This window comes from Lactuca serriola, chromosome 3 (assembly GCF_051521515.1).
Source record: "Lactuca serriola cultivar US96UC23 chromosome 3, Lser_US96UC23_V15, whole genome shotgun sequence".
Lineage (NCBI taxonomy): Eukaryota > Viridiplantae > Streptophyta > Magnoliopsida > Asterales > Asteraceae > Lactuca > Lactuca serriola.
This window is the reverse complement of record NC_136410.1, coordinates 193,795,144-193,821,446: the sequence shown is the minus strand read 5'-3', so window position 1 is coordinate 193,821,446 and position 26,303 is coordinate 193,795,144. Positions and strand designations below refer to the sequence as shown.

General features: G+C 42.3%; 1 pseudogene; it reads left to right on the top strand.

Annotated features, from left to right (window-relative positions):
• The first annotated feature begins 1,457 nt into the window (after window positions 1-1,457).
• On the top strand, window positions 1,458-3,727 carry LOC145095953 (SWR1-complex protein 4-like; annotated as a pseudogene).
• The last annotated feature ends 22,576 nt before the right edge of the window (window positions 3,728-26,303 follow it).

Here is a 26,303-nt window from a genome sequence, read left to right as displayed (position 1 = left end):
AAGCCACCACTCATACACCAGGAACATAGACTCCATGTCTAATAACGGGAACCGTAGCGACAGCAAACATCGCCCTATGGAGACCATCCTTCGTCAGAGTAGAGCAACTGATTGCAACCGCGATCAGAGCACCCCAGTTGACAACGAATCAACAGTCGCAACCGCTGACACAATAGTCCCTACTGTCGACTCAGCAGTCGTAACCGGCGATTTCTTAGTTGCAATTGTTACCACAATAGTTGGGGACGAACACTTGGTCTCCAAGGACCATACTGTCCTCCACATAATACCTAATTTCAAGCAATCAATTCTCCCCGGTAGCAGCAATGTCGCATATCCCGCTTTTCACTCAACAACCTCTTATGTTCAACCCATATTTCCAGCAGTTTCACAGATCCAACCACCAAACACTGTCGTCACAAGCATCTAACCCTCACTTGTCATCAACGTAGTAGCTTAACATCTTCGTTCATCAGCTTTGGGGGTCAATTCCAAGCATGCGCTAGTAGCCAGAGCGAAGCTCGCAACTATAGCAAAGCATGCAATTGATCTCCCAGTAGTAATCATATATATCACAAGCGGAAATGTACAATCAAGCATACAAGAACCCGTATTATGGTCAACAGTTTACGATCACTACTAGAAAAACAGCCTTTTACGACGCACAATCAATGACACGCGCTGATAGAGGACACGCATTTGTGTGTGCCCTAAAGATTGATGTCGGTTTTCTAAAATATGAAGCATAGAGGACACACGTTTTTACGTGCCCTAAAATTAGTTTCTAATAAAAAAACACGGAGGGCACCTTAAATAAAATGTGTGTCGTCTAACCATGTCGCTTTATAAATTTTAATGAAATGCACATTTCGTCCAACGGGGAAATGAAATCCAAAATTTAAAAAGCCTGCTTTGTTTCCACCGGATGAAAACCCTAGCTCATCCCCACCAAAAACACCCTTTCTTTCTTTCTTCTCTCTCGTTTCTCAAACCTCCACCGCTTCAGTTCTCTACATCTTCTCTCCAACTTTACTAATTGACTTGAAATTGGTCCTATATGTGTTAAATTCTCGATTGCTTTTTTAATCTGGTTTCCTATCACATGAAACTTCCAATTTGCCTCTATAATTAAATAAATCTTCAATTATAGATATTATTTGCTAATTACTAATAAGATGCGATCCAAAATTGTGTATGCCATAAATGGACCAAAGAAGAGACGGATGAACTATTTGATTTGATTGAAAGTTTCGATATGCGATTCTTTGTGATTGCTGAAAGATTTTCATCATCTCGAACATTGGAGGAACTGAAGAATCGTTACTATAGTGGTAAGTTATCATTTTTAGTTTCATTTTCATTATTCCAACTTAATATTTGTTTGTTTTCTGCAGTTTCTCGTACAATATTGATTGGTCTGTATTACAAGGACTAACGTCAAAATCCTAACTTCGATAATGGATGCCAAGAACATTCTAGGAATACCAAAAACTTCACTGCCCATACCACAAGAAAAGAAATCGAGACCCCATAAGGATTCTTAGAGAAAACCCGATGGCATTTCGTGTGAGGTTTGTACATTACATGCATACTTACCTTTGAGATAATTTGTGTGGTTTCTTAATTTTTTGAAGCATTTATGGTTGTAGGTTTATGCGATTACAGGTGGTGTGGCGCCTCTTATGCCTTCCATTGATGCCAATCAGTTAAAAAAGCATCATCAACCTGAAAATGAGAAGGTTGGCTTGTGACCTTTTCTAATTTCTCTCCCAAGTTGCTCAAGTATAACGTCTGTAAGTTTATTGGACTGGGGATTCTTGCTTGCAAAGTTGCTATTCTAGTTGGGTATTAGTTAAGTATTTACTAATGTATCACCCCATCTGCAATTCGATTTGTATTTACTTGGACACTGTCAACAATTACAACCCAATATTTCAAATTTTCCAAAATACATGAGTCCCCTCTACTGCAGAAGTGAACTATGTGCTCAAGTCTGCTGACCCTTTCATCAACACATGCTTTAAAGAATTACATCATTCATGGGTTGATTCTTTGATAGATCTCTTAGATTATTGAACTACTTAGTAATTGTAGTGGGAGGCATGGGATCAACTTTATTCAACCTTAGTCTTTTGTGTAGGATATTATAAGTGAGATCACAAGTCACATGTGTCGTACATATTGACTTTTAATCACATTCACTCTTTTGTTCATCAGTTCATCACTTCCTACTTGATATCCTCATTGATGTTGTTTTTATCTCGAACACTTACTGGTGACTCTTTGTTCTTCAGATAACTTGGGAATGGCTTGCATTCATAAATTTTGCTCGAAAAGATAACTTGCAGCTGTACCATTGGGTATATTATTCTGTACGTTTTTATTTTTGTGATTTAGAGGTATTCATAAAATGTATTTTTCTTCTGAACTTTTATAGGTTAGAGTTGTAAATGGAACTCCACCGATAGGAGATTATTCCTTTTGCAAAATACAACAAGGTAGATGTCATTTCTTCCTTTCCATGACAATTACTTTTGCATGAAGTTGTTGGTCATTAACTTGAGCGTTCTGCATTGTAATAGCTTATTATTTTGCAGTCATCCTATGCTTTCTTTTTCTTGTCTTCATTATTACCAACAGTTGTCCATGGTTCTCCCCCAGACAATATCTCTCAAGAGATAGAGCGTAAGCGTGCATTGTCCATGGTTCTCTCCCTGACAAAGCACCAAGAGCATAAAGATGCTGAGGTATGCATTTTTCCCTTCAAATAATCAAATCCTTTTTTTTCATTTAGTATTAATATGGAACATAAGCTTTTTGTTTCAGGTTCTTTCTGAAGCTAAGTAAATAAATGAGTCACGTATGGATGCAAAGGTAAGTTTTGTAATCTTGTGAAGTGTTTAATAGAAAGTTTAGTAATTTTATGAACTTGTGGAATGATGTAAAAGATTAAGCTTCCTCTGCCCCTTATTTTCTGAAAAGATAATACTTGGTTATTTGTGTTTTAGGCTGCTCAAGATGCAGAGTTGGTTGTCACATCAAATATTAGTCCAGAAGGCGTGGAGAAAACTGGTGCTTCTGCTGATACCGTATCACCTTCTAGTATGCAGGTGGCTGTAGGTGGAGTTGAGGTGCTGCACCTTTGATGTCAATGGCAGCCAATGTTGTTGTTGCTTCAGCTTCCTTTCGCATGGTATGGCAAGTCTTTATGGCCATTGCTTCTATATTATTTATTTATTTATTTATTTATTTATTTATTATATAATATTCACATGAATGGTAAATACTTGTATGTTTCTTAATTCAACACCTGCCCCACATATCAATCAAGAGTTGTTTGCTTCTTTTTTCTTCATATTTGTACTCTGAAGGAAATCATACCATTATTTCTTGTGTGCAGCTTCGGGTGAACTTAAGTACCTATGCACTGGATCAAATGGTGGAAGTTGCAAGCTCTTCAGTAGGATTGCGAACTATTAAGTGTGTTGAACAGTTCTTACAAAAGCTCAAGGTTTCTTCCTATCCATTCCTCTATAAATTCTTCAATGCCAGATTTTTATTACAATCTTTCGTTGTTTATTATCTTACTCATACAGTAAGTAATATACGCTTTCCATTTTAATAGGTGAATTTGAAACCCAAATACCCTACTAAATCTGTTTGTGCAGAGCATCTGGAATTGCGAAAGGATATACTGACTCTTCTAAAACTTCATAAACTTGTATAGTTGACTCATACATATATCCTTTTGTTTTTCTTCCACTGGTTAACAGTGTTGAATATATCTACATGTAAGAATTGTGATGTGCTTACAATGACAAAAAAATCAATAACCAAATATATGCTACAAACAATAGAGTTAAAAAATGGTACAACTGTACATGAGATTCATTAAGAACTACAATGCAATTAACTTTGTTGATATAAGTTCAGACAATTATTCACCAGAGGATAACCAAGGCCTAGACTATGAAACTGTATTTTAGTAATATCTTGTTCCATTCTTTTTGCATGATACACATCCACTTCATTCAACTACTTTAGACAAGGGTGATATGGGAAATCAGCAAATAAAGAGAATCTTATTAGTGGAGGGGCAAATTAGGTATTTTGCTTAATAAATTTTGTCTTGAGAGAATCTTATTTGTATGATACACATCCACTTCATCCTCTTCATTCAAGTACTTTAGACAAGGCTAATATTCATATGTATACTCAGATAATGCAGGAAAAACCGGTGGTCAGCAGTCCATGTAAGTTTCTTGATTTGTAACATCTTGTATTCAAGAAACAGCAATGTACTTTCCATAAAAAAATATAAATTATATTCTTTGAAAAATTTGCTAGATTGGTAGGTTTAAAAGTAGAATGTCCTAATAAGAGTTAATTTTAAAAGTAGAATGAAAATGACAAGTGATTTTGTGTTGTGTTTACAGGGTTGATGAAAGCGAAAAGCTCTGGAGTTAGAAGAGGAAAAGAAAGCTCAAGTTGAAAGAGATAAGATGCTACAAATGCAAGTGTTGCATTCTTCATTTCAATTGTTAGTATGAAACACACAATAGATTAGATGAACGCTAATTTATATATTGTAAAAATAAAATTGTATGACATTAAATTTTATGCAATGGATTTTATTTTTTGTCTATGGTATTTTATTTCTATTATGAGACGTTAAATGCAAATTTAAATTAAAAATTAATAAATTAATAAATATATTTTTTTAAACATTTAAATTTACGATACGCAAAAATGTGTGTCAACTTCATTTATGACATGGCCTTTCTTGACAGGGGTTTTAATGATACGCATTGTGTGTCATAAACGTGCGTCGTAAAAGTGCATCGTCTATAGACGACGCGCAAAAGCATGTGGTCTCTCATTATGACAGGGCTTTCGTTGACGCGCATTTGTGCATCGGTTGAGCGTTTTACGACACACATTGCGAGTCGTAAAAGACTGTTTTTCTAGTAGTGGATGTACGGTGGTTTTCCATACTCTCTCATGGAAAACCTGGTGAGAAACACCAGTTTTGCCTTTTTCCAGGAGCTCTTGCAGTATAAGATCCCACACTCGACAATGATAACAAATATCCCCAGGTATGACAGAACAACTGACCCCAATGAACACATCGACAACTATGAGTGGACGATGACATCACTGAAGATGGACAAGCAATTCAAGTGTGCATATTTCCCTATTACATATCCAAAAACGCCATAAAGTGGTTCAAGGTGCTACGACTGGGCAGCATCGCGAGTTTTGAACAGCTAAGATGCCTTTTACTCAACAATTTCATGCAACTAAGGAAAGGGAATGGAGATACAAACTCCATAATGTCATGCAAGTAAAAAGAAGGAGATTCGATACGAGCATATTCCGATAGATTCATGCTGGCAGCACTCAATGTCCCAGTCCATAAAGAGTTCCTTGTAATTGGCGCCTTTGTCCAGGGTCTACTCCTCGAACTATTTTCAAAGAATATGCATGGGACAGTACCTCAGTTGAGAGAGGAGATCAAGTATAGAGTCGAGAAATATCTCTGGCAGATTGAAGGTGAGGAACGGAAGGAAACCAATCTAAAGGTCGTCGCAAACGTGTATATCAAGTAAGAAGAAGCAAACTCCCACATGAGCCCCAATCACCAAGACCACAATGACAGAAGCCATGACAAGCACAATGGGCACTCAAGACACCCATCTTGCAGCTTTCTCGATTTTGGCAAAGATGAGCTCCAGAGCCACCGGTATGAGGTGCATGCAGTTGAGAAAATACCAACAAAGGTGAACAAAGAGAAAGGGAAATATTGTGGGTAACACAAGCCAAAATACCCACGATACCGGCAATTGCACGATTCTGAGGAAGGAAATGGATGAAAAGCACCTAACAGGCAACCTCACATCAATTGCAAAGGACTTGAGGTCCAAGTTTGACACTAACCAGAGAAATACCCGAGATCAGAAAGATGTCGGCAAACACCAAGTTAAGGAGGAGATCCTTACTATCATGAGGCCCTGGAAGGGGAGTGGGTGCTTCAAAACGGATGCCGGCATCGAGGTACTCCCTAAAAACGTCATCAATATTAACTTTTCGTTAGAGGGCTTGAGAATGCCAGGTTGGAACCCTAGGGATCCACTTTTGATAACTACCCACATACGTCAGATACATGTTGGGTCTAAAATTGGTTTATACTTTGCTTTTCTTAGCATTTATCGTTTTATTATTTGCGCCGAAAACTAATAGTAGGATTAATTGTAGCTTGGACCGAAAACCCATTAGTTTTTGGTCTAGCATTGGGTTTTCGGTCCGGCCTTGAGTTTGTGGCCTATGTGTCACACCCCAAAACCAAGAACAGCGGAAACGTTCTAGGGCGGAGGACGTCATGTACAATATCACAACAATGAAAAGTACTAAACAAGCAACAACATCATCCATTGCATTAATAATATAATTTTAATACAAGTGTTCTGTCAAATTATAATAGACACTAAATAATAAATCAAAATGAAAGATTCGTCTTGAACGAGCGCCATCTTCCCTGAACCTTGTATCGGTACCTGTCTATGGTTGACCTGAGGATACAAGTTATTTTGAAAGAGAGTATCAGCTTTAAAGCTGGTGAGATCATAAGTATTTTAGTGTCTTAATTTGTAAGTAAGTATTTGCATGTGTATGGATTGTAAGTATTAAAATGTTTGTAAAACCACTGTAAACGTTTGAAAAACCCTAGAAATCCCTATGATTCCTACTATTATAACAAGGAGAATTCTACCAAGACTTAACTGATCTATATGTAGCCTTCTACCAAGGCATCTAGTGTCTGTGTGTGTCTCTTGTAAGAGTGTATATTTTCCCAAGTCTGACTATCATTAACCAAAAAGATAGTTTCTACATTACCGTGCGTCGTGTGAATGTTCACGAAGTGAATGTAATGGGAAAATGAAATAGTACTATGGTGTAGTGTCGAACTACAACCGTACCAATTACCTTAAGTCTAGGGTAATTCTTCTAAGTACTGTAGCATTTTTAATAAATAACTACATCGGTACTCAATTGCCTTATTTGAGGGATAAGGTATAATGTGATGGCTAGATCCCAGGCTAAACGCTCCCTTGTCAAAGGGATTTTGGGACCTACACACGACCCCTGCATGTATGCAAGCCGTGAACATCCACATTACTATGATCATGTATACCCGATATAACTATCACAATTGCGTTGTGATTCATCGGTATAGTTAGATCCTGAACTTGTTCCATGCTATAGCACCTAGTGACGTCTGTCCTATGTATATGTAAGCGTACTCATGTAAGTGATCATGTAGTTGTACTCATGTAAGTGTGATCATGTAATTGTACTCATGTAAGTGTAATCATGTAAACATATCTATGTAACAGTATAGTAATGTACTGTAATGTTCTATCTGTAATGTATGTTCTCTCTATCTAGCAAGTATTGACTCATGACTGAACTGACTCATTGTATGATATCGCGTTCTAGTAATAGTTCTAGTATCTTCTTGAACTACCCATATGGTAGTTTACTAGTAATCTAACTGGTACGTATGGACATGGATGTATACCCTTGCTACCAAGGGCATTGGATGAACTGGAAGGAACTTTATGACTACATATGTACACATGATATATAACTAATACTTAAACGACCTTCGGACGGGTACCGGATATCCCACCAGACCACATCCAAATCGAGGAAAAGGAAATAGGGTGGATAGCCTTCCTAAGTCCTTTCAACATTTATTATATAACTATACATATATAGGCATGCAATTTATAATATAAAAGCATAAAAAAAGTTTTGTAAAACCTTTGAACAAAATTATTATCTAAGAAAAGATCGATTGATGTCAATCTATAAAACGGTTTGAAAGCATGGGTTTGATAAAACAGTTAAAGTATAAATAAACATTTATTGGAAACACAATTGTAAATGAGTTTGAGATGGAACATACAGAGTAAAATGTACAGTTTAATAAGGAGTTTTAAACATACTAAGTGTTTATAAAAATCATTTGAAGGAAACTGTTTGGTAAAACGGCTAATGAGTAGCCAATCATTTAAATGTTGTTTATTAATCACAAGTGATTGATATAATAACTAGCATGATTCTACTTGTATCCCCCCCCCCCCATAAAACATTTCAAAACAGTTAAAACATTGATTAAGGGGTATGAACTCACCTGTTGTGGGTGATACGGATGAACTGAAGAGGTAGGACTGCTAGGTGTCAAGTGAAGACTTTAGACACACACAATGGTCCTAATTACATATGAAGATATATGTATATAAATAATTAGTGATTTAAAACACTAATTAACCATGTATAAATATCCTAATGTGCGGTAAATACTTTGGTCAAGTGCTAGGAGGCTAATGGGTTGCAACAAAGGAGTGCAAGACCTCAAACGAAAGTTTATGGTCAAAAGACCATGTGTGTTGGAGTTTACGGCCCAGGGGAGTAAACTCCTGGCCGTAAATTCTCTATTGGGGCACTAAATGAAGCTCAAAGCTATTACAACTTAAGTAGTGAAGTGCTTCTAGGCTTAAACAAGTGTTTGTGTGGGTTTAAGGCCATAAAATGGCCTTGCTTAATGTTCATGGCCCTGGGACCACTCCCCCATGAGTTTACGGCCGTAAACTCATGGTAAGGAGTACCATTTGATGTTTTGAGGTTCCTAGCTCATTGGTGATTGGTTCTATGATAAGTTCTAGCCATGTGGAAGCATTGGGGGCACAATATCACCCCTTATTTGAGTTTACGGCCTAAGGACCAATCCTTATGAGCTTACGGCCATAAACTCTATGGGAACATGGTTTCTTGGATGCTTAAGGTCCTTAACACTTCAAGGATATGATCTAAGTTGGATTCTAGGCTTAAGGTAGGAGTTAGGGTGTCATTTCCCCATTTATAGGGGTTTACGGCCCAAGAACTTGTATTGGCCGTAAACTCCATTGTACTTGTGTTTCCTTATGATCTAGGCAATAAACACATTAGGGTACAAGTACATACTAGTTTCATTGCTTAAGGAAGGGACTAGGCACCATTTGGCCTTTATAAAAGAGTTTACTCCCCAAGTTTTCATGGGCGGTAAACTCTCAAATCTTGCTATTTTGTTATGATTTTGATGTTATTAGGCACAATCTAAGCTATATAATACAACTAGATAGAAGTACTCACGATTTGGGATAAAAACCCGAATATCCGTGAGAGAGAATTCGACTTTTCTCTAGTTGGAAATGTAACTAATGAATAAATATGGTTCAAATTTCTATATATAGTCCTGAGATTTTTGGCAGAAAATATTTTATTCCCGAAATGAACTCTAATATCATAGAGTTTTGGAATAACAGTGTTGCACAAAACCCGAGTGCATCCACTCTCCTGATATCTCCTTAAGGGTAAAACATGGAATACTCAAACTTATACCCAAAGTCTGAAATTGCACTGTAACTATTCTAACTTCTATTGACTTGATATGGTTTGTTCAGAATGGAAATTTCAGGTTGTCACACCATGTATATATAGGTGTTAGGTGGGTGAGGTGAAAAGATTTCTTAGGTGCTTAGGTGTGTGTTCATAAGGTGTGAGAGAAAGTTAGAGAGAAAAGTGTGTGTGTGTGTGTGTGTGTGTATGATTCTATATGTAAGGAGCTTCATTCAAACATTGAATACATCATAGATTCAAGTTATTCTTCTACTCCTTCTATTCTATTTTGATCTGAAATCATCCAATTGATTGGGATTCCGCACCATCAATTGGATATGATTGATACACAAGTAGATTTGGGGACTAACAATTGGTATCAGAGCAAGGTTGTATCAATCATTTTTTCAGATTTGGAGCTTATTTGATCTTATTTTGAAGAGCTTTTTGCGTTTTTGGATAGATTTTGGCAAAATAAGGGGGGTTTGTTCTTCGCGTTTTTGATAAAAATGAGTTTTTGATCTAGTTTTGGAACAAAAGAGGGCAAAACGCTGTTTTTTGTCGTAAACAGCAATTTCTGAGGTGTTTTCGGTCGGATCCGGTTTTCGGTCCGAGATTTCGGCCTGAGTTTTCGGTCGGATCGGAGTATTCGATCCGAGCTTTCGGTCACGTGTTCGGTCCGAGCTTTCAGTCCAAGCCTCGCACGTGTTCGGTTCACGAGGGTTCTTGGTCTCGCCTCGGATTCTCGGATAAGCTGTCTCGCTTGCGGCTCAGCAGTCATCAGCTTGGTTGACGGCTCGACTTCGCCTCATTCTAGTGCACATCAGCTTCAAATAAAAAAAGGGAAACAAATTTGGGGGGTTGTCGGGGAAACGAATTTGTGTCATTCCTCCGAAATTTAAAACAGAACCTGTCCTACACGGTTTCAACTTTCGAAAATTGGCTTTTTTAACCCCAAAATCAATTTCCTTTTATTTTAAAATTCCATTATCAACCAAAAAAAAGAGTTTTTAATTTTTGACTTTTTTTTTTTAACTTTTGACCTTAAAATTTTGACTTTGACTTTCAAGTTTGACCTTTGACTTTAAACTTTGACTTTTTCGTTTACCTTTTAAAATTTCAAATTTAGCTTTTCGGTTTGACTTTTCATGTTTGACTTTAAAGTTTGATTTTTTTAATTTGAATTTTAAGGTTGACTTTCTCGTTTTGTTTTTAAGTCAAAGGGAAATTAAAAAAATTAAAATTAAAAAAAAGGAAAGAATATGAGTTCCGCATCAATTCAGGTAAATGAATCCGGTTGCTCTCCATCTTGTGTTAAAACTATTAAAGTTTTACGAGAATCAATAGATCTAATCAAGAGAGAGAATGAGGACTTAAAATACGAAGGATATCAACTCAGGAAAGGACAGAAACCTCTGAAAGCTCAATTAGAAACCAAAATCAAGGATTTCCGAAAACTCCAAGAAGATTGCAGCAACAAGTGTGAAAATTATGATTACATTAAGAAAAAACTTGATTGTTGTAACTGAAGAACTTGACGCTTTGAAATTTAAGTGTGGAAAAATAGATATTAGTTTCAAAAATTACAATGCGTCAAGTAAGACAGTCAAGTCCTTATTTGAAAACCAATTAAAATTCAAAGAAATCAAAACAAGGGTTTTGGGTATGATTGTGTTCCACCACCTTTCAATCATAACTACACATCCATCCCTATGACATAGGAAGAAATTTACAAGGAGGCACATCTCCAATATGGGAAACTTGCTGCGGTTGTACCAGAAAAGGATGAAGTGAACATTTCTAATGATTATGTTACATGTGCAGGTAAAGTAGCAGAAGATGAGAACGAGGAGAAAACAATTGAACAATCCAATGTCTCCTTGAACTCTGAATCTATTGCTTCAAACTCAGTTGCTTCTGATTAACCTGCTGTTGAGAAATACAGGCCACTATATCAAGTGAAACAGTCGACTTGTTGCAAGTGTGCATGCGGGAACAATAAGAGACAAGGCAAGGATACGCCACCAGGGGCAGGAAGAAATAACTTCATAGTGAAGAAAAAGACATGTTTTCCCTGTGGAACACTGGGACACATTGCCCAAAACTGTCCAAATCGCGCATACGTTCCTTTCTATGCACGCGGCTGGCAGAATGCGCCAAGTGGGATATACTTCAAAAGAAACCCCTCAAAGTCACGTTCATACAATGGTGACTAGAACACGCAGAAGGCCAAGAATCAAACCCACGAGGCCAAGAAATCAAATCCCAAGGTCAAGAAGGTAATGCCGGCCAGGAAGACAAATCCAAGGGATGCTCCCGTGAAGCCAAAATCAAAGTCATCTCAACAGCCAGCTTCAAATTCAAAATCAAGTGTTGAGGCACCCATCCACTTGAAACAGAAATGGGTTAAACCCAACTACAGATGCGTTCCAAAGGTTCAATCTCCCAAATCACCTAATGAGTCTAACGTTTCCACATCTTCTGTTTGTGATAAGCAGGATATGCCATGGGAGAGGGTACCTTGCAAAGATGACAAAGGTCAACCCAGTCTCAAAATGGACTAGGTTCCAAAGACCAACTGATCCCGCTATGTGTCGGAGCATCTATGGAGGCATATCATCAGACTTCGGTTTGTTGATAGTGGTTGTTCCAGGCACATGATAGGAGACATCTCTCAACTGTACAACACTCGGAATTTTGTTTGGGAGTATGTGTCCTTTGCGGGAAGGGAAGAAAGGAGAGGATCACATGGGGTTTGTGGTTAACGAAGTGAAGAATTTTCGGATCTATTCTGAGATCGTGCGTACTGTTCTCTGACCTTCTGGATGCAAATTCAATCGGTGAATTACGGTTTGTGTTTTCTTCTCTATACTCCTGAGTTTATCTAACATTGTTTCATTTTAAAGACAAATTTTCAATCTTTTATATTTTTCATTAGTTAGTATTGTTTGGGAAGTGATATCAAGAAAGTGATAACGGGCAGTCCAAACCTATGTAAGGGGCTGAATCTGAATTGTCTAGACTCTATGTTCAATGTGCTGGTAGGCATGAAGGATTTGACAGTGTGGATTTAGATAGGATTGTTTGGACTGACCGTACGACGCTCGAGTAGATTGAGCAGTGAGATAAACATGGGAACCCAAGAGATACACTAAATTAATACGCATCTAGAACTGTAGTTTAACTTTTCCTTGATGTACGAACTTATGTCCTTAATTCTGGTTCTGATAGAGCGACTGGGGGGGGGGGGGGTTCTGATAAATTTGGTTTGTAGGAAATTGTTTTCTTGCTTTCTATCTATCAGTCATATGTTGATTCCATTGCGTGATTGGAAGAGATCCGACCTGGAATGCAACATATGCATCTCTAATTCTACGCTCCTCCTTATCTGTGAAATTCTTTCTATCTGTTAGACATATGATGTCTCCTCTGCGTGATTGAAACATATCCGACCTAGAACACATCATATGCACCATTCTACCTCTCAATCCCTCTATCTCTGTTAGCCATATGTTGTCCCCTCTGCGTGACTGAAATATATCCGACCTGGGACACAACATATGCACCTGTTTCTAAATCTAACTTCCTCCTTAATAACTGTTTACTCACCTAAAGTAAGGACTCCTTAGGAAGTTCTTGATAACCAGGGTATATCGGGAAATGGTGAACACGTTCTAGTGTAACTAAAATTGAACAATTTAGAGGTTTTCTGTAGATCTCGCTTCTTAATTTAAGTGGACAACAATATTCATTGTCGTCGTCAGCTAAATGATTTATTTACAAAAAAAAATTCGATATCATTTGTGTTTATGTGGACCACAATACCAGCAATTGACCAGATCTATTCATGAAGGCGAAGGTACTAATAAACGAGTTCAGACTGTCTCACAACTTTGATCCCAAATGTTTTTGTTTCTGTTAAGTTTGTTCATAGTTTTCCTTTATGCACAAATTTAGGGGGAGAAATAAAAAAATCAAACAAAAATCAGAAAAATTCAAAAATCAAAAATATATTTTTGTGTGCTAAGTTTTCTTTTAGTTTTGTTTTTGTCTTGAAAAGTGATTGTAGGTATAGATAAGACTCACGGAGACTGTGTCGAAATTCTTTTAGCCAATGCTTCATCTAGGAACATCGAAGAATTCTCTTTTGAAGGAAGAAGAAATGAAGATTATTCTTTCAACATTTAATTTGTCAACCCCAGAAGCAAGGTGAAGCTGAAATTGAAGATTATGTCACGGATTGCATTGAAACCTCGTCAATCAGTCTGCTGCTATCTTAAAGCTGCTGAAGTGATCTAGAAGATTAGTTCTCTTGGATATTCTCTCTGAAGATTCTCAAGCTGAAAGCGCTATCTTTCAAGAATCAATACATAATGTTTCCTCACCCAATGTGCGTTCAGAGTCAAATCTTGAAGAAAAGCCCAACTGCTCAAGATGAAGTCATTCATAGAAGATTCATATATTCATCCTGACGCTGTGAAGAATTTGAAGATAATAGCTGAAGCTAAGCTCCTAATGAAGATTGACATGAAGTGCCAGCTACTTCTTAGGGGGAGTTTGTTGGGTCATTTAGAAAAGAAAGCTATAAACCAAGGGGGAGATTGTTGGGTCTAAAATTGGTTTATACTTTGCTTTTCTAAGCATTTATTGTTTTATCATTTGGGGCGAAAAGAAATATTGGGATTAATTGTAGCTTGGTGTAACATCCGGATTCCCAGGTATTATTTTATTCTTTTTATTTTTGGGTGTTGTGAGGAGACTCGGCGAGTTGGGGTCTAAACTCGCCGAGTAGGATCACGGATGTACACGCGGGTTCGCGTCTGGACTCAACGAGTCCACGTTGTTTAATGAAACCCTAATTTCCATGGTTTGGGACCTATTTAAAGGCCATTATGGCCGTCCATTACGGCTACCACACCCCAGAGAGAGCCCTAGATCGCTTGTGAGGAGAAGAGAGTCCATTGTTGATCATTTGTTGGTGAAATTTGAAGGAGAAGGTGTCCAAGGCAAAAGAAGGCTGAAGGAAGTGCAAATCTAGTGTCTTTAGAGATCAAAGGCTTCATATTAAGGGATTCCTTCAGACCTTCTCCAGTGTTGGGCGTTGATTCATAGATTTAGGGTTTTTAAACCCTTTAGAAGAATAGTATGTAGAGTATTTAGTCCCCTTTTTGATTTTGTGCTTTGGATCTGGACTCAAAGAGGTCCAGAGACCTTAACCCTTGGAGCTTTATGAGCCATTTTGGAAGTCGTGAGCGTAGAATGTCATTTTGGGGGCTAAATCACCATTTTGGACCATTTATATGTTATATGTGTGTCAAGGTCCGAACGTTACGTGATTATCATGCTTGGGGAGGCCAGATCTATGATTGTATGGAACAGATCTAACCTCAGGAGCTGTATAGAGTTTGTGCATGGCATGAACTCGCCGAGTCTGAAGAACGGAATCGGCGAGTAGTATGAAGATTGCCCGTTAATCACTCAGTGAGTGGACTTGGTGAGTTGGGATATAACTCAGTGAGTCAAGGAGAGTCAGGGGGGACTGAGTTCAAGTGGAACTTGCCGAGTTGTTCTTGAGACTCGGCGAGATGAGTCAGGGTGGCCCCTGGATTCATACCAGGTTGAACTCGTCGAGTCAGGGGAAGAACTCGACATGCCAAGAGAGGGATTAAGAGAGTCAGTGGACACGTGTGGACGAGCCGAGTTGCCCTAGTGCACTCGACGAGTCGGGTCAAAGTTTGACCGTTGACCTTGTTGAATCTTAGGGTTGAGTACAGTTGTATTTATGAGAGTATTTACTTTGTGTGATTAGGCGGAGGCTAGATCACATTTCTTCTGAGACAGATACTTATCGAGACCATGAGGTGAGTCTTCTCACTATACGTTACCTAGAGTGGTATATTTGTGTGGACCAGAGGGTCTTATGTGCTATGTATGAGATTATGTGCTATGTGTTATGTGTATGTTGTATGATGTTATAGACCGGACCGAAGGGTCTGACGATACATACCGGGCCTAAGGGCCCAACGAGCTATGACCGGACCAGAGGGTCCAACGATCTACGGGACTGGGGGTCCCGCTGAGACAAATTGACCAGAGGGCCGTATTATAGCCTCGATTGGTGTATGTGTTGTATGTGGTATTTTGGGGAACTCACTAAGCATTTATGCTTACAGTTGTTGTGTGATGTGTTTCAGGTACCAGTGATGAGCGCGGGAAGGCGCCAGCATGATTCGTACACACTTGGGGAGTTTATGTTTTGGATTCTGGGGAGATGTTTTAGTGATAAGTACATTTGATACAATATGTTTGATGTTATTTTGTGAGTAAATGAATGTTTTGAAAATGAAAAATTATTTTGAAAATTTACATTGTTACAAGTTGGTATCAAAGCCTTGGTTTGAGCGATTTGGATGCATCTTCGGGCGTATCTGAACTCAAACTTAGGATTTGAGGAAATTTTTATAATGAATTAAAACTTTTGAAAAGAGTAAAAACAGTTTTGAGAAAAATAGAGCAGAGTCGTGTGTACGATCAGCCAGCGCCCGAACGGTGAATCCCCAAAATTACCCTTACATTATGTGTTATGAGATATGTTATGTTACATCATGCATGCTAGAGTAGGCTAGGTATACATATTAGGACTAGAGTGGCCTGATTTGTGATGCCTTAGCCTAGGAGATTTCTGCTGCTGAGATGCTTTTAGAGCGACTAGATAGCAGTTAGGAGCTCATGAGAAAAGAGTACTTGTAATCCAAGATCCAAGGAGGAGGACTTGGAGTGAATGCTGATGCGGTGTGGTCAGTAGTATAGGGCCCGTACTACTGAAGACACCGGATCAGTGAGCATTCCAAGTAAGAATCTTTTGGACAACGGAGGACAAGTAGGGTTGCGTCATTGAGTATGTGTATGCTCGATCGAGTCTCTGATAAATTTTGTTGTATTTCAGAGGCATCATGGTTGGGACTCGACACACACCTGAGAGTAGCGGTGACAGCGACGAGGAGATCCGTCGGTTGATTCATGAAGAGGTGGTCGCTGCCATCCGGGCTGAGATTCCTGAGATGTTTGGGGACATCAAGTGTAACGACGATAAAATTCCAACCAATTTAAACTTTTCAAAAACAACCCGATTTCATAAAATTATTACAAAAAGGTTTTCAATACAATTATTTCAGAGTCTTCCCAGAACCACATCATAAAACATAAACATGAGGAGCGGTACGATCACGCCTTTGCCTTGCCACGGTCTCCTGAAGAACCTAAAAAACATTAAACCACAACTGTAAGCCCGAAAGCTTAGTGAGATATCCCCAAAATACCAACCATATATACCATACACGCATAACATGCCATAACATAACAGAACACAGAACAGCCATGCACTTCGAGTCTACTGTGTGACTGGTCCACCGCACCGGCCTTCAGTCCACCTGGTCCACCCTCCGAGTCTAACAAAATACATTGAGTCTACAATGTGATTGGTCCTCCCGCACCGGGCCTTCAATCCACCTGGTCCACTCTCTGAGTCTACAGTATGACTGGTCCGCCTGCACTGGGCTTTCAGTAGGCCTGGTCCACTCTCTGAGCCTCGGCACGTCTGGTCCGCCCTCTTGGGGCCTACAGCCTATCCGGACTGCTCGCTGGGCCTTCGGGATATCCGATCCGCCCTGGGTATGTTGGCCTACAGCACAAAGCAGGTCCTGCCTCAACCCAACCCCAGTCCATCAACCATATGCACATAAACATTCAATCATATAACATATCGCATCCAATCAAACCGATCTAACAGATCACATAGCATAACACCATCCCAACCAAGATACCGTCCTAACCGGCCACTAGCATAGCATCATCCTATATAGCAGGATACCGACCTTAACTAGGTCTCTAACGTATACCATCCTAACTACCAGGATGCGACACAACAATCAAAACGTAACAACGATACCCGGATCACAATCCGATAAAAGGGTCGGCCTTGGTGCCGTAGACCCTGTTTATATAGTGAGGATAACTCACCTCGCAACTGCCAACTAAGTAGATAAACCCAAGCTACTCCGACCACTGATACGATCTCCACCACTGGCCAACCACCAAAACACTGAACTCAAAACAAATGCCAACAATTACGAAAATGCCCCTGGAAGTCAACTGGTCAACCCTTGGTCAAAGTCAAAGTCAAAGTCAACCCCTGACTGACTCTACTCGCCGAGTTAACCCGATGACTCGCCGAGTCCCCATGCTCAGAATTTCCTCCAATCCGCGACTCAACTCGCCGAGTCACCCCGAGACTCGTCGACTCCACCAACTCTGAGTCCTTTCACACTCGACTCACCGAGTCATCCCTTGACTCACTGATTCACAGCTCAACCAGAAGAAAGGTTAGGACCTCACGACCAGACTCGCCGAGTCCAAGGCTATCTGCAACCAACTCACCGAGTTGTGCTTCCAACTCGCCGAGTTCCTAACCAGATTCAATCAACTCGCCGAGTTTTTCTTCCAACTCGTCGAGTTACAACATATCTTCAAGCAACTCGCCGAGTACACCCTTGTGACTCGCCGGGTACCCCTAGATCTGAAACCATACAGAGGCTTTCCAAGCCATGCATGAGCTCTAAACCATAGATCTACTCTTTTACAAGCCATCGATCACGTAAAGTGGCAAACTTTACATGGATCCAAGGAGATCTAGGCATTTAACACTTTTGGGCTAGGTTTTGGGACAAAAGGGCTTCACCAATCACTCAAAAATCAGGACTCTATGACATATAGGACCATCACAAGCTTAGATCTGAAGTAGCATCCTCAGATCCAAGCTTCTATCTCAATTTAGATGTCATATCAACCACCACACAAGAACCCCACGAAGAAAAAGCTTAAGGAAATGGTTCCTTACCCATGGAATGGGCCCAACCAACTGTAGATTCCTTATCTCCCCAAGCTTTCTGATACAAGCCTCCAAATCTTCAAGCTTAAGGCACCAAAGATCCTTCTCCAAACTCTAATTCACTCAAATGGGGTCTCCTCACGAATTTTGGGTTTCTGGAACTCAAGGAATGGTAAAGAGGCTGGGAAAGAAGTGTTATGTTCTTTATACAGGGCTCATCCCCCAGAATTAGGGTTTTCTCCACTCAGCACCAACTCGCCGAGTCCACCCATGCTACTCGCCGAGTTGGTTACTTAACACGCGACCCGAGTCGCGACCCTACTCACCGAGTCCACTCGTGGACTCGCCGAGTTTCCTTCTCTCACTTACACTTTTAGCCCTTCAACTCTACTCTTGATATTAACCAATTTCAACTTTTCAAAAACAACCCGATTTCATAAAATTATTACAAAAAGGTTTTCAATACAATTATTTCAGTCTTCCCAGAACCACATCATAAAACATAAACATGAGGAGCGGTACGATCACGCCTTTGCCTTTCCACGGTCTCCCGAAGAACCTGAAAAACATTAAACCACAACTATAAGCGTGAAAGCTTAGTGAGATATCCCCAAAATACCAACCACATATACCATACACGCATAACATGCCATAACATAACAGAACACAGAACAGCCATGCACTTCGGGTCTACTATGTGACTGGTCCGCCGCACCGGCCTTCAGTCCACCTGGTCCACCCTCCGAGTCTAACCACATACATCGAGTCTACAGTGTGATTTTTCCGCCCGCACCGGGCCTTCAATCCACCTGGTGCACCCTCTGAGTCTAACCACATACATCGAGTCTACAGTGTGATTGGTCCGCCCGCACCGGGCCTTCAATCCACCTGGTCCACTCTCTGAGTCTACAGTATGACTGGTCCGCCCGCACTGGGCCTTCAATCGGCCTGATCCACTCTTCGAGCCTCGGCACGTCTGTTTCGCCCTCTTGGGGCATACAGCCTATCCGGACCGCTCGCTGGGCCTTCGGGATATCCAGTCCGCCCTGGGTATGTTGGCCTACAGCACAAAGCAGGTCCCGCCTCAACCCAACCCCATTCCATCAATCATGTGCACATAAACATTCAATCATATAACATATCACATCCAATCAAAGCGATCTAACAGATCACATAGCGTAACACCATCCTAACCAGGATACCGACCTAACCGGCCACTAGCATAGCAACATCCTATATACCAGGATACCGACCTTAACCACCTCTCTAACATATACCATCCTAACTACTAGGATGCAACACAACAATCAAAACATAACAACGATACCCGGATCACAATCCGATAAAAGTGCCGGCCTTGGTGCTGTAGACCCTGTTGATATAGTGAGGATAACTCACCTCGTAACTGCCAACTGAACAGATAAACCCAAGCTGCTCCGACCACTGATACGATCTCCACCACTGGCCAACCACCAAAACACTGAACTCAAAACAAATGCCAACAATTACGAAAATGCCCCTGGAAGTCAACTGGTCAACCCTTGGTCAAAGTCAAAGTCAAAGTCAACCCCTGACTGACTCTACCCGACGAGTTGCTTGAAGATGAGCTGGAACTCGACGAGTTGGAAGAACAACTCGGCGAGTTGGATGAAGATGGCCTGCAACTCGGCGAGTTGTATGAACAACTCGGCGAGTAGGTTGAAGATAGCCTTAGACTCGGTGAGTCTGTTCTTGGACTCGGCGAGTCTTGTCGAAGAGTCCCAATATTTTCTGTTTGAGTCGAGAATTGGCGAGTCGTGGGACGACTCGGTGAGTTGTGGGCGAGTGGGCTCAGAGTTGTTGGACTCGACGAGTCTCGGGGTGACTCGGCGAGTTAGGTCGCGGATTGAGGGAAGTTCTGAGTATGGGAACACGGCGAGTCATCGGGTTGACTCGGCGAGTAGAGTCAGTCAGGGGTTGACTTTGACCATGTCCAAGGGTTGACCAGTTGTCTTTCAGGGGTATTTTGGTAATTAAGGGTATTTATTGAGTGAGTGTGTTGGTGTCCAGTGGAGGAGTTCGTGTCGGAGCTTGGAGCAGCGGGATCTTATCCTTTCAGTCGGCAGTTTCGAGGTGAGTTATCCTCACTATATCAACAGGGTCTAAGGCACCAATGCCGGCCCTTATCGGATTGAGATCCAGGTAGTTGTTGTTATGTTGCTGCTTTGATATGTTTGCATCCTGTGAGTTAGGATGGTATATGTTAGAGACCTGATTGAGATTGGTATCCTAAGAGATAGGGAGATGCTTTGTTAGTGACCTGTTAGGTCGGTATCCTGGTTAGGATGATGATATGTTATGTGATCTGTTGATCTGTTTGTTGACTGTGAATTGCTATATGATTGTATGTATATGTGCACATGGTTGTTTGGACTGGAGTTGGGTTGAGGCGGGTCCTGCTGTGTGCTGTAGGCCAAGATACCCAGGGCGGACCGGTTGTCCCGAAGGCCCAGCGAGCAGTCCGGATAGGCTGTAGGCCCCGAAAGGGCGGACCAGACGTGCCGAAGGCTCGGAGAGTGGACCAGATAGACTGAAGGCCCGGTGTGGGCGGACCAGTCATACTGTAGACTCGGAGAGTGGACCAGGTGGATTGAAGGCCCGGGAGCGGGCGGAGTAACCACATTGCAGACTCGATGTATGTGGATAGACTCAGAGGGTGGACCAGGTGGACTGTAGGCCGGTGCGGCGGACCAGTCACACAGTAGACCCGAAGTGCATGGCTGTTCTATGATCTGATATGTTGTGGCATGTTATGCGTATATGGTGTTAGTGGTTGGTATTTTGGGGATATCTCACTAAGCTTTCGGGCTTACAGTTGTGGTTTCATGTTTTTCAGGTTCTTCAGGAGACTGTGGCAAGGCGAAGGCGTGATCGTACCGTTCCTCGTGATTTTGTAGTAATGTGATTCTGGGAATACGTTAAATGTTTTATTTTGAAAACCTTTTTGTAAGGATTTAATGGAATCGAGCTGTTTTCGAAAAATTTAAAATTGGTTGTATTTTTCGGTCGTTACAAGTTGGTATCAGAGCCTTGGTTTGAGTGAATTCGAGAAACATTCGTGTGACTCCAGTCTCAAATCGAGGAGAGTTTTCAAAAGAGTATTTAAAATGGTTTTCAAAATGAGTAAGGAAGGACGCGGAGGTACGATCAGCCGGAGCCAGTAAGTAACCCCAAAATACCATGCATGTTATTTGTTTATGAGCTTTGATAGAACAGCATGCTAGTGATAGGCTAGGGATCTTTAGGATTTCATGATAATGTTGCCTGATTTGTGATGCCTGTAGCCTAGGGTTCCTTATGGGAGATTTTCAAAGTTCCTCTAGTGATGAGGGTTGAGCGTTGTTATGCATGTTTCTCTAGGGTGTTGTGGTAGTACTTCATACAAATATGGGTAGGTGTGGAAGGTAGTATGGGCCCGTACTACTGAAAGCACAGGACCCATACGCGTATCAGGGAAACCATCATCTCTAGGGTCGGGTTGAGAGAGTTGGATCCCAGGTTAGTGGGAAGAGTCTGAGATTTTGTGTGGTGTTTTTTTTCAGTATGGAGATTCCGAGGCATGATGAGAATGGATCTGGATCAGGATCAGGAGTAGGAGAGATAGAGAGTTACGGGCGGATCTATACCGCCTGAGGTTATCGGTCAGATGAGCACGGGCGAGTTGGATGCGAGGATTCGTGAGATCCTGCGTGAGGAGATTGCCGAGTTGTTCCGGGCTGAGTTGCCAGAGCTGTTTGGGTCGATTAAAACCGCCTTGGTTGAGTATTTTGATGAGCGCTATGCAGCTCTCACAGAGACGGCTGCCGCGGCAGCTACAGCGGCTGTAGCAGCGGCAGGGGGAGGAGCTAGTCGGGGTTTTCAGTATCGGGACTTTGATAATACGAAGCCTCCCACCTTCGATGGAGTTCAGGACCCGATTGTTGCTATCAGATGGTTATCAGACGTGGAGGGGGTGTTTCTTCACGTGTTCATGCCCTGCTGATCAGAGGGTGAGGTGTGCTCTGAACCTATTGAGGCTCGGGGCGAAGGATTGGTGGAGATTGACCATGGGGTCATATTCGGATGCGCAGAGGGCTGCGGTTTCGTGGGATCAGTTCCGAGAGATGTTCAGCACTTGTTATGTTCCGCAAGTTGAGAGGGAGAGATTGGCTCAGGAGTTCCTTGAGTTGAAGCAGGGTTCGGAGTCGGTGACTGAGATCACCAAGATATTCACTGAGAGGGCAATGTTTTGCCCAGAGTTCACTTCGGAGCAGGCTCAGATGTCTCGATATCTGAGCATGCTCAAGAGGGACAACAGGCAGTTTGTGTCTGCACAGAGGTGCGGGACATTGTTGGAGTTGCAGGAGGCCGCCAGGCGGCGTGAGTTAGAGATTTAGTTGCAGTTGCGTGAGCTGAGGCAGGCTCCGGTGCAGTCGCAGCCGGTGCCGAAATGGTCCAAGACCGTTGATGTTAGAGTGGGGGATCTGAGCAGCCACACTTGTGGGAAGTGTGGGAGCGGTCACACCGGAGTTTGTAGGTCCGGTGGTGCATGCCGCAAGTGCGGAAAGGAGGGGCACTATGCGAGGGAGTGTCGGCAGTCAGCGCCGGTTCGGGATTTGAGGATTTGTTATCATTGTCATCAGGTTGGACATTTGAGGATCAACTGTCCAGAGCTTGTTGCGGGACCGGTGCAGGCTCCAGCACCGGCCACTTTGAGGATCACTGGTGGAGGTCAGGGTGGAGCGGAGCCCCCAAGGGCTCAGGGTCGTGCTTATCAGCTTGCGGCAAAGGAGGTCAGAGTAGTGCCGGATGCAGCTGCGGGTATGTTTCTTTCCTGATATCTTGTTATGTTGTGAATATTGTGGTGTATTGTTTATGTGCTGGTATTTTGTTTGGTTTTCGATGTGGTATTCGTCATTTTGCGGGTTGTGGTTTTGGTTATGGGTTATTGTTTTGGGAATTTCGTTGGTTATCATCCATGAGAGTTATTAGTGGAAACCCGACATTGGGTTGCAGGCCGGGTAGCATCTGCTTTCTGAGGAGTGGTTAGATGCAGATTGAGTTTCTTTCGAGCAGGTTGATCGGTGTTGACGTGAGATCTTGTTAAGGTTGTTTATACTTGTGGGAAGCAGTCCGCGTGTAAGTGTTTTCTTTGTGTAGAGTTGTTCTGAGAGGTCGGTGATGGCAACCGATGGTTGTTAATCAGTGCTACAAGTGGGGGAGAATTGGAGAATTCTCTGGGAGATCGATGAGTATTTGAGGGTGCTTAGCTGCTGGGATTCAGCAAGCGTTCGGTCAGCCCAGAGTATAGGCTGATAGGAGTAAGTGTGGGGCATGCGGGGCGGGATACAGACCTAGGGCATTTGATTGCGGAGGGCCTGGGAGCAGGCTAGGATCGAGTATGTATGATGGAGTTAGAGTTCGGAACCCCTAGAGGGCTAGAACGGTATGCATGGGAGGATTTCCAGGGGGGATAGCTCGGAATGTTGAATGCTAGTTGAGCGGTCCGGATAGACTAAAGGCCGGTAGGCGTACCAGTCAGGCCGAAGGCTCGGAGAACGATCCAGCCAATCTGAAGGCACTGAGAGCGGTCCAGATGGGCTGAAGGTTCTGAGAGTGGTTCAGATGGGCTGAAGGCCTGGTGAGGCGGTCCAGTCATGCTGAAGACTCTACAGGTATTGTTGGATCATTTTGAGGATATGGATTGTGTATGTTGCATTAGAGGGTCTGGCCCCGGGTAGTGATCTTGATTAGTGGAGATAGTGCATGGGCTTGAGAGTCCCTGCAATGAGAGTCAGAGTATGTGTGTTGGATGGATAGCAGATACGCTAAAAAGGGTGGTGTAGCGTTGGGTGAGCACCGTGGCACTCGTCGGAGTGAGAATGTGGTCAAGTGGATTCCTTGGTAAGGATAAGAGAGAGGTGTGTAACTCCGCAAAGGAGTGCAAGTTCACGGAAGTGAAAGCGGCAGAGTAGGGTTATGAATAGAGTAATTCGAGTATGGTTATTGAGCAGCGTGTTTGCGGCAGTGGAATAAAAGCTCATCCGATTTGGGATGTCTACTGAGATCGCGGAGGGAATTCCGCAGATGTAGAGTCAAGAGACTCGGAAGGGATGCAGGGAGAGAGCCTTGGGCTCTCAGTGTGATTCTGATCAGGGTATTGGATATGTATTAGTGGTTCATCCTGGTGACTCGGCGAGTTAGGTCGCGGATTGAGGGAAGTTCTGAGTATGGGAACACGGCGAGTCATCGGGTTGACTCGGCGAGTAGAGTCAGTCAGGGGTTGACTTTGACCATGTCCAAGGGTTGACCAGTTGTCTTTCAGGGGTATTTTGGTAATTAAGGGTATTTATTGAGTGAGTGTGTTGGTGTCCAGTGGAGGAGTTCGTGTCGGAGCTTGGAGCAGCGGGATCTTATCCTTTCAGTCGGCAGTTTCGAGGTGAGTTATCCTCACTATATCAACAGGGTCTAAGGCACCAATGCCGGCCCTTATCGGATTGAGATCCAGGTAGTTGTTGTTATGTTGCTGCTTTGATATGTTTGCATCCTGTGAGTTAGGATGGTATATGTTAGAGACCTGATTGAGATTGGTATCCTAAGAGATAGGGAGATGCTTTGTTAGTGACCTGTTAGGTCGGTATCCTGGTTAGGATGATGATATGTTATGTGATCTGTTGATCTGTTTGTTGACTGTGAATTGCTATATGATTGTATGTATATGTGCACATGGTTGTTTGGACTGGAGTTGGGTTGAGGCGGGTCCTGCTGTGTGCTGTAGGCCAAGATACCCAGGGCGGACCGGTTGTCCCGAAGGCCCAGCGAGCAGTCCGGATAGGCTGTAGGCCCCGAAAGGGCGGACCAGACGTGCCGAAGGCTCGGAGAGTGGACCAGATAGACTGAAGGCCCGGTGTGGGCGGACCAGTCATACTGTAGACTCGGAGAGTGGACCAGGTGGATTGAAGGCCCGGGAGCAGGCGGACCAACCACACTGCAGACTCGATGTATGTGGACAGACTCAGAGGGTGGACCAGGTGGACTATAGGCCGGTGCGGCGGACCAGTCACACAGTAGACCCGAAGTGCATGGTTGTTCTATGATCTGATATGTTGTGGCATGTTATGTGTGTATGGTGTTAGTGGTTGGTATTTTGGGGATATCTCACTAAGATTTCGGGCTTACAGTTGTGGTTTCATGTTTTTCAGGTTCTTCAGGAGACTGTGGCAAGGCGAAGGCGTGATCATACCGTTCCTCGTGATTTTGTAGTAATGTGATTCTGGGAATACGTTAAATGTTTTATATTGAAAACCTTTTTGTAAGGATTTAATGGAATCGAGCTGTTTTCGAAAAATTTAAAATTGGTTGTATTTTTCGGTCGTTACATTCTTTATATAGGGCTCATCCACCGGAATTAGGGTTTTCTCCACTCAGCACCAACTCGCCGAGTCCATCCATGCTACTCGCCGAGTTGGTTACTTAACACGCGAACAGAGTCGCGACCCTACTCTCCGAGTCCACTCGTGGACTCGCCGAGTTTCCCTCTCACACTTACACTTTTAGCCCTTCAACTCTACTCTTGATATTCCGAGATGTTACATCAAGACCACGTTGATTTAGACTTTTAATGAGCGGTATGCGGCGCTGACTAAGGCTGTTGCAGCTGCATCTAATGCTGTTGTTGCTGCTGCCAGACCTCAGGGGGGTGACTTGTTGTTGTTCCGGGAGTTCAGCAACATGAAGCCACCTGAGTTCGACGGGACGTAGGATCCGATTGCCGCCATGAGGTGGATCTCCGACATCGAGGGATGTTTCAATACGTGTTCTTGTCCAGAGCACTGCGAACTTCACTTTGGCTGAGATTTCCGAGGTGACTTGGGAGAGGTTCACCACTATGTTCAGAGATAGGTATGTTCCCCCGGTGGAGAGGGAACGGTTGATCCAGGAGTTCTTGACCCTCAAG